Raw genomic sequence first — 9,985 nt, forward strand, 5'->3', positions numbered from 1 at the left:
GAGATGGGTTATTGCCACACAAGGTTCTCACGGGTTTGGGGATTTATTTTACCACCCCCCCTCCCCCAAATTGAGGCGTTTGCTGTATTGTTGCAGGTGAGCGTTGGTGGATGATGGCATGCATTTCAAGCCTCGGTCCGTATGCACCGTACCAATGTCAGGGGAATTACCTGCTGGAGCGTAAAAACAGTGTAAAGTGTACAGATACTGGAAACCACGTGACGCTCAAGACGAGATCAAAATGGCTACTTCGGTCAGAGGTGTTGCAACCTATCAGTGCACAACACGGCCTTTGTATATCATTTCTGACAAGCTTTCACCGCTACCTAAATCCTCTGATTCCTCAGCAGGAAGATGCAGGTATTCACCCGGCTTCCACCTGAAATCCTTTAGCACGGTGCTGTGTTTTCTCAGCTGTCAAGTGCCTGACATGTCTTTTTAAGCCTGGCAGATGAGGGACCTGTGGAAAGGGCCCTGGCTCCGCATGTGTGCACGTCTTTCATGACATTACGTTGAACCAGGTCAATTATTTGATATGAAAACACGCTTGATGTATGTAGTTTGAAAAGAATCGGGGGTATTACAACTTGTAATCTTATGGTTCATGTTGGAGTATTGGGCGGAATTGTTTATATATGCTTTAATGTGACAAGAAGCAACTTCGCCTCCATGATGAAATAAGAGTTTTTCATCTAAGGAGATATCTATCCATCAGCTGTCTGTGTTCAAGAGAGGCAGAAATAAATCTAGTGGTGGTGATTCTAAATCCCAACATTGCATAAAATTAGTGTTACTGTACCCATTGGAATAAACTGTCTATTTTATACTTATTTGTATGTACATAAATGATATATGCCCTGTGATAGTCTGGCGGCCTGTCCAGGGTGTCTCCCTGCCTGCCACCCAATGACTGCAGGGACAGGCTCTGGCATCCCGCGACCCCGATTGGGAAAAGCAGCTTGGATAATGGATGGATGGATAAATGATATATATTCAGATTATATAATTTATATACAACAGGCGACAGGCATGGGTGCAAGTCCATGAATACTGGGATGGCATCCAGTGCTTTACCTGTGCCCCCATCCATAGGGTTAGTAGTTGTGTCAAGAAATTTGCCAAATCATTACGTGGATTGACAAGACCGTACCGGATCGATCAAGGCCCAGGTTAATGATGGCTGCCATTGGTGCTGTGCCCTCAAAGGGGAACCAACGGAAACTTTAAAATCCGCTGTGGTGACCCCCAAGAAACGGGGAACAAGCCGAAAGAAGGAGATATAGTATATACAACTCAGAGTATGTAGTCAGAGATATGTTTTGGCTATCAGCCACATTACCACAGACACTCAGGAAAGACCACTCTAACAGTCTGTTGCGCAAAATACTATTTTTTTACACACACGTGTGTGTGTAACAATGCGGCAGTGCATGTTCATATTGATTGTTTGGACTGTATATGAATTAAGTGATAGTGCATGGATGCACATAGTGCACGCAGGAGATTGTTGGTGAGCAAGTGTCAGTCAATGGAAAACATAAATTGTTGGGTACATAGTGCCATTCATCTAACGCACACTTCCACCTGGGCTGTCTAGTGAGCGCTTGCCCCTCTGTCTCAGCCTTGCATGGCATACGGCTAGTATTTAAACGAAGGAACGAATCTGGTATGCCTTTTCTTTCCAATGCCACCTGTGTGTCTGTTTCTGTGGGATTTGTACCTCCTCAATCACTGACACATGTGGATTATCTGTACTTGAGGCAAAAAGCCAGTACAAGCCACGTCTTGTGTGCAAGCAACCAGGCACTCAAATGCAACATATCTTCCCCATTGTGTCTCGTGTGCCTTAAAGAACTCTGCTACCAGTATAATCACAGTAATCGGACCTGTGAGTTCATGTTATTTTGATGTACCATGGATGATATAAATCAATTCTGAACACACACATAAATGTGTATGCATGCGCGTGCACACACACATACACGCACACACTCATTTACTACTGTGTAAAAAATGTTTTTTAGATTTGTGCCATATGTGACATGGTGTTGAATTCTCTTGGATTGTACATCTAAATTAAGGTCTATGATAAGTGATCGGGTGTGTGTGTGTGTGTGTGTGTGTGTGTGTGTGTGAGAGAGAGAGAGAAAGAGAGATATCATGCTGAACGATGACAATCTCCCTCAAAAGTTGAATTTATCTGGTTTTCTCCTTCCTGAAGGAGCAAGTGGACGTCTGCCCCATAGGAGACTCTTGTGCTTTCTATACCTTTCATGTGTGTTGTCCTGGTCTACTTTCAGTTTGTGTTGAAGTCTTTCCTGCTATCTTGTATAAGCCCAGAAAGTTCATTGAAAATAAGCTTTCCTGGAGCAGTGTGCCCCGTGAAAATCCTGCAGGCGACCGCAAAACCAAAGACAAACAAATCCAAATCACATTAATTTCAAGTTCATCTTCGACAGGAACGTCACAACATACTTTTACTCAACCATACGGAGGAGCTCACCGAGAGAAGGCTAAGATGTTTTTTTTAACATATTACCTGGAATAGTGGGAAGTAAAAACAAAGCCTTGCACCTTTGGCCCATATCAGCCCACCATAACCAACCACATTTTCCAGCTCATGCCATTCTCTTTGCAATACAATAGACAGAAAGTTGCAGTCTAATTTTGAAGTGGCCTTTAACTTCTGCTGGCAGTGGGTTATTTTTTGACTGAATTAATCATTGCTCAACATCTACCCAACATTCAACCAATATCATACTATCAACATGCACACCACAATCCACAATGATGCAGATATATCACGAAAAGAAACAGAGAAATAGACAGATCATATATATACATGCTATGTAATAAGGCCCTTATAATTCCTTATAAGATGCTTATCAACATTATGTCGTGTTAACAAGCCTATAATAAGCATTCGTTAATAGGTAATAAGATCCTTATAAGTCCTACCTTTTGCATTTTATCAACTATCAAAATTATTTTAATATCTTTAATCGTGAGGGTCTTTAGATGCTACGTGCAAAGTTTTTTGCAGATTGCATTTACAACCTGAAACGTATGTAAAAAAGTAGGTTTTGCGTATTTCGCATGCGCCACCTAGTAGCAGAAAACTTGTTTGTAATGTTTTTATTAACGCGTATTATTAACACTTAATAATGTTAAGAAGCATTTTATAAGGACTTATAAGGGCCTTATTACCTATTAATCAACTCTTATTACATGCACTTATTGTAAAGTGTTACCATATATGGATAGATAGATCGATAGATAGATGGCACGTGTATATGTGAAAATACATGTGCATATGTTAATAAGCAGTCTTATAGCAGGACAGATATCCTGGTGCAGGAATTGAGGTGGGGTTAACTCCTGTATAATAATTGATTTAAGGTGAAAGTCTGAATTATAGTTTGTGTTTGTTTGTGTGTGTGTGTGTGTGTGTGTGTGTGTGCGTGCATAATTCAAACATGCTAATGTACCACTGGCGCGGTGGTTAGCGCGGTCGCCTCACAGCAAGAAGGTCCTGGGTTCGAGCTCCGGGGTAGTCCAACCTTGGTGGGTCATCCCGAGTCGTCATCTGTGTGGAGTTTGCATGTTCTCCCCGTGTCTCTGTGGGTTTCTTCCGGGGGCACCGGTTTCCTCCCACAGTCCAAAGACATGTAAGTCAGGTGATTTGGCCGTACTATATTGACCTTAGGAATGAATGGGTGTGTGTGTATGTGTGTCGGCCCTGTGTGATAGTCTGGCGGCCTGTCCAGGGTGTCTCCCCGCCTGCTGCCCAATGACTGCTGCAATAGGCTCCAGCATCCCCGCAACCCTGACAGCAGGATAAGCGGTTAAGATAATGGATGGATAGATGGATAATGTACTACCAACGAGCACAAGTACATACATTGTATTACCATACCAACCCGCAGACCGTAGCTCTATTCTTTGTGCATTAATCTTGCTTGGCTGGCCCACAGGTTGCCAATACACCTATGGTGTTGAATGAGCTTTATAACAAAGTTTGTGCATGTGCATGCTAATGTCATTAAAAGAACTGGATAAACTGGCCAACTCCTTAGGTGATGGTGGCAACAGGAAAGGAAATGTTGAATGCACAGCTTTGGGAGGACAACGATGGAGGAAAGGACCTCTGCTGCAATAAATAAATAAATAACCAAATAACTAAATAAATAAATAAATAAATAAATAAATATCCCTGTTAAGTCTCATATTCAGTCCTAAAACCCCATTATATGCAAGTGAAGAGCTCTTCCCATAGAATAAGATAAATTCAGCACTTCTAGGATTTCTTTTTTTAGAATCAATTCAACCAATAAATATGTTGAAACAGGGCGCCGTATTACCCCATTGATATCACACAAATGTTATTTGAAGTTTTAAAAAGACGCAAAATGATTTTACCCTCGACAAATCTGTTTTCTTATTTCTTGAAAAACCAGATTTTGAAACTCAGTCAATTCAATGATCTGTTGAAATGTCTGGATTTGCAGCGTAATAGCGGGGCACAAGAAGAGACTTCGGAGGTGAAAAATATAAAGGGAAGCTGAGCCACTGGACATTAGCCTGACGGATGAGGAAAACAAACTTTTCTTCATCAAGTCCCTTAAAAAAAAACCCCAGTCGGTGTTTTATCTTTGCAGCCAGCTAACAAAAGAATTTTCTCTTTACACTGGTGTCTAAGTGAGGCGGCTCATCTCCAGCCGGCCTGTTCAGAGGATGTGGGCTGGTCCATTTGAAATGGCAAAGACAACCCAAAGCCTTCAGGTAACATATAAATTATCAGTTGATGAGCAGGAAAGGGAAGTAATAGGTGTGTGTCCATCTGAGTGTGTGTATCTGAGTAGATGTACCAACACATTGGTGCTTTCATCATGCATGTGTAAGATACAGGCAGTGAATGCAGACTCACGCTCATGCACCGCTGCCTGTCAGGCATACAGAGAGGTTTCAGCAACACCATAGTTTTGTTTGGGTGTAGCTACCTCCGGGATCAATTCAAGAGATGAGAACCAGAAATAGACAGGTTCAACTGGAAGGCTCACTCGACAGTACCTCGCAGAAACCTCTCTTCGGAGCAGAAAGGGCAAGACTAAAACATTTCACGGTGGCCAAGACACTGAACCATTGTCAGGGTCTTTGCTATCAGAGGGAAACGTCTCCGGTTGAAACAGTAAAAGTCTCGCAGCACTGATCACCACGACTATTACCACTATCACTGGTAACTGAAATGACTAACCTCTGAAATGACTGTGAATGCACTGATGGTAACACCACCACCACCAACAACAACAACAACACTAATAATAATAAATCCATTTTCTAATATGGATGTTTATTTTCTATCTTATCAGAGTATTTTTTTTCTGAAATGCCTCATGTTTATGGTTTATAAGCTGCATGGCCCTTGATTGATGTAGAGTATTTCACTGACATGGTCAAGGGTCCGTCTAAGGACGTGCTCCAACTGTATGTGGCAACTTTTGTTTTGTGCACCATTTGAATGTGCTGGTGGATTTGCACAACAAATGTTGCCCCATTGTACTGTTTTGCATGCTATGCGGCTGGTTCTTAACCTGGCACCATTTGTCATGGAGGCTCTTTTCTTTGGTGCACTGTTGGCTCACACTTGTAGACTGATCCAAGATAAACTACAGTGGATGATTTATTGCAAGGAATGCTGTAGGAAATAAAGGAGCAAATACGTCTACTTTGACTCATAAATCCAAAATACACTGTCTATAAATCACTGAAACCTTCTGTAGATATAGAAAGACATGCGTGTATCTATCTATCTATCTATCTATCTATCTATCTATCTATCTATCTATCTATCTATCTATCTATCTATCTATCTATCTATCTATCTATCTATCTATCTATCTAAACTTAGCACAAAAAGTAAGGAAATGTGTGTGTGGTAGATTATTTCTTTGTTGTAACAATGCTTCTTGGCGATAAATCTTATATCAGGCAGCTGATTGTCAGCACCTGGGGTAGTAGAAGCTCAAAACAAGAGTCAATAGCAACAGCAAAATGAGCTGTTTGGCATTGCCAGAGAAGATTTGGCAAATTTTTCCTGGGCGCAACCCACATACTCAGCTCTGCTGCTCTTCCCACAAATGCATGTTCCTTACAAATATTTAAAAGGGAAATAAACAGGCTTTCCAACAGTATAATATTTATTGCCAAGAAGCATTGTTACAAGAAATAATCTACCAAACACAAATGTCCTTACTTTTTGTGTTAAGTATATACGTATATCTCAACACAGATACAGGAAAAAAAGTTTTAATACATTGCTGTTTATATATATATATATATATATATATATATATTTATATATATATCAATAGTGAACCGTGGGATCTGGCTACTAGTGACACCATGAATGTCCATAAATAAAAACCATAACGGTTGGGTCTTCACAGATGGTGTGTTTTTTTGCATCTGCTACCCTTGCTCCACTTTCAGTTCACAGTTAATTTTAAGGTCCGCTGCTGATGTAAATCTGCCAGATGGTCAATGAGAAATGAATTCTGCAAGGCTGCTGCTTGCTTACTGTCTATGAAACCTTAATGTACTTAACTAAATTCTGCCGTGTGCTTAAGAGTTGCATTCATATCGTGGGCATTTGGATGTCAGTCATATGCAGCACACCTGTTAATGAATGACACAGTCAGATAAGTAACTTCCTGGATCACACACACTACATGTAGCCAACAATGAGCAGTTCAGCCTTCTCAACCACAATGTCCTGAAAAAAAATCCTTCGCTTTGGAATTATAAGAAAGACGTGCAAAGACGAAAAAGTGAATTAGGCAGACAGCTCTTGAAAATATGTTGCATAAAAGGAGGGCAATATTGTTCCTGTGGGAGTGGGAGGGTTCTTCTATTTTGGGGGATCCAAACGGGAGAGGAGCAAACTAGTGTGAGGAGGAGAGTTAACTGTTGGAGCTTGGAGTTCATTCTATTGAATAGGACTGCAATGGAGGGGAGACCCCCTTAGGACCACCTGTATTCACTCCTGCACACCTGCAAAACAAATGTTTACTTCCTACCCAAAACAGCATTCGAGTGTCTAACTTGTGTGAAATTAAGGAAACGAAATTGATGTGGACTGAGCTGAATTGAGTTGAACTGAATAAAATAAAATCAAACTTCCATCCATCCATCCATTAAATTAAACTTGAATTACATTAAATTTAATCAAATCAAATTAAACTGTACAAACCCGAACTGAATGGAATTGACCGGAATGAAGTCGGGTTAGATTGCACTGCGCTGGCAAAAGTGGAATAAACGAAGACCGGCATTTCTTCATGCTGAAATCATCAACCGCTCACAGTCAAACAGCAACATACACAAACACACATAGATGCACACATGTAGATGAGCACTTTCTGTCCCTCGGATTCCAATGTAAGCCTGAGTGACAGAGACCCCCACAGGAGGAAGAGCTGATGTTGGGATGGAAAACCAGGGCCGGATGCAAACGCAGACTCGGTTCACTCTGCTGGAGAGCTGATGGACAAGTACGGCGTCAGACCCAAGGAAACCCTCATGGTGTGGTTGAAAAATATGCAAAACAACACCCACCCACCCACCCACCCATCCACACACACACACACACACACACACACACACACACACACACACACACCCCTCCTCTCCAGTGAAAATGTGAAAATGACACACTCCCTTATAGTCTCTACATTTTGTTCAGTCACCCATCATCCTTTCTTTGACTTCCTCACACCAGCCCGCTATAGCTGCCTGACCTGTCTTACTGCCTCGTTTGTCAACCCCAATCACGGCCTCTTTGAGCGGGCCTGACAGACAGGGGTATTAGCTGCCTCTGTCTGGTGTTGAGAGCTGAGCCATCCTGCTGAATAGAGAAACTATGTAAGAACGCCACGGCAAAACATGTAATGACACACACTGGCACACTCCCACAGACAGCTGCTCGCTCCAGAGAGAGAGAGAGAGAGAGAGAGGGAGAGAGAGAGAGAGAGAATGTGTGTGTGTGTGTGTGTGTGTGTGTGTGTGTGTGTGTGTGTGTGTGTGTGTGTGTGTGTGTGCATTTCTCATCTCCATGCCAAAGCCAAACTTCTTCATTTATACATTTTCTTTGCATATTATACTAGTCTTATCCCCCCTCATATTTACAAATCTTTAAAGCTTTGCTGGCATGTGTGTGTGTGTGTGTGTGTGGTCAGTGATGAGAAGAATTTTACAAAACGACAGGGTAACAAGACATACCTGCTTGAGCCCACCTGTCCAGATTTGTGACGGTTTTCCCTTTTAAGCCATTTTAGACCTGTTCGAGTACAGGGAGTAAGCTTTGTTTGCATGTAAGAACAGTTGGACAAATTGGGCTTTATTAGCTTTCTATTCCACTAAGAAATTTCAGTATCCGTTCCACCTGTGGAAATATGTGGGACATGTCTGTAGCTGGCGTGGCTGTCTTGTGGTCTGCTGTGGTCTGGGGTTGGCCAGTCACAGAGGCAGGCTGCCATTCATGCGTTCCTAGCTGCGGCTGATTCAAGTGTCAGATATGATGGAGAGGCCTGCTACCTTTGCCAGTTTAAGCTTGCCATGGCTGGCTGGCTGGCTGAGCTCGCATCGTCCTATCTCTATACACACAAGCTGAATGAATCATTGTACAGACAAGAGAGTATGCCAGCTCTTGCTTTGCCACACCAGCTTAGCTATCTTTCAGACTATAGAGTTTTGGTGGCCTGAATCTGAATAGGTGTTGCATGGTTGAAAACCACCAGGTAAACATCATTAACATATGAAACAGTGTTCACTCACCTACTTTTTCCCATGTTCCAGGGTAAATTAAAGGCAGATAATCATTATTTCAACGTGTGCACTGTAAACAATTAATTGACTCTTTGTCAGGGGAGTGTCTCAAGGAGACCCGTTGAAATATGTTCACTAGTAGTCATACACTGTCTTCCATCTAGGCATGACATGCAACATGACTTGCTTGTCAGAATTGTCAACAGCTGTGTGTGTGTCAGTGTCCACAGCACAGGACGACGCAGGCGGACAAATGACGGCTGTGAAGGATTTTTGCAGAAAGGCTTGCTGTCTCTGTCTCCGTGGCGCATGGCTCAAGAGGGCCACCCACGAGCCGAGAGAGGCTGTGGAATGCTTTTTACCGTCTAGTGCTGCGGCCCAACCCCCTGCCTCCCCCAAACAACAGCATTGGTACGTGCATGTGTGTGTGCGCATGCATGTGCATGTGTGTGAGTGTATTTGCACATACGTGTGCATGTGAGTGTGTGTGTGTGTGTTCAAGGGTCATCCTCTTAGCTACTTGCTGAGAGACTCCTCTGGATAAAAGCACCTTAGAACATCTTTGTGTTCCTACTCCGGCATTTCTTCACAGGTTAATAAGGGTAAATAGTAATAATTTAGATCACCCCAAATGTCTCCTCAGAAATATAAATAGGACCTTGCTTATATATTTATAATGGTTGATGTCCCCGTGGGGGGGGGGGGACCAGAACAAAAAAACTCCCATACACTGTCCTCTACTATACTTGCACTACTATACTGAGGCAAATTTGTAATATGTGATATTGGGCTATACAAATAAAATTGACTTGACTTGGTGTTGATCTCCCATTACAGTGAACTGGATCTCTCAGACACTGGTATGTAAATTGAGTACACGCACGTACATGTGCACGCACGCACATCAGACTGCGGGTTTTACAAGATCAGCATTATAACATTTAAAGGCCAACTCTGGTCCTGTAACATCCATCCATTATCCAAACCGCTTATCTTGCTCTCAGGGTCGCGGGGACGCTGGAGCCTACTCTAACAGTCATTGGGCAGCAGGCTGCCATTCCATCACAGGGCTGACACACACACACACACACACACACACACACACACACACACACACACACACACACACACACACACACACACACACACACACACACACACA

The sequence above is a fragment of the Lampris incognitus genome, chromosome 5 (genome assembly GCF_029633865.1).
Source record: "Lampris incognitus isolate fLamInc1 chromosome 5, fLamInc1.hap2, whole genome shotgun sequence".
NCBI classification, from domain to species: Eukaryota; Metazoa; Chordata; class Actinopteri; order Lampriformes; family Lampridae; genus Lampris; species Lampris incognitus.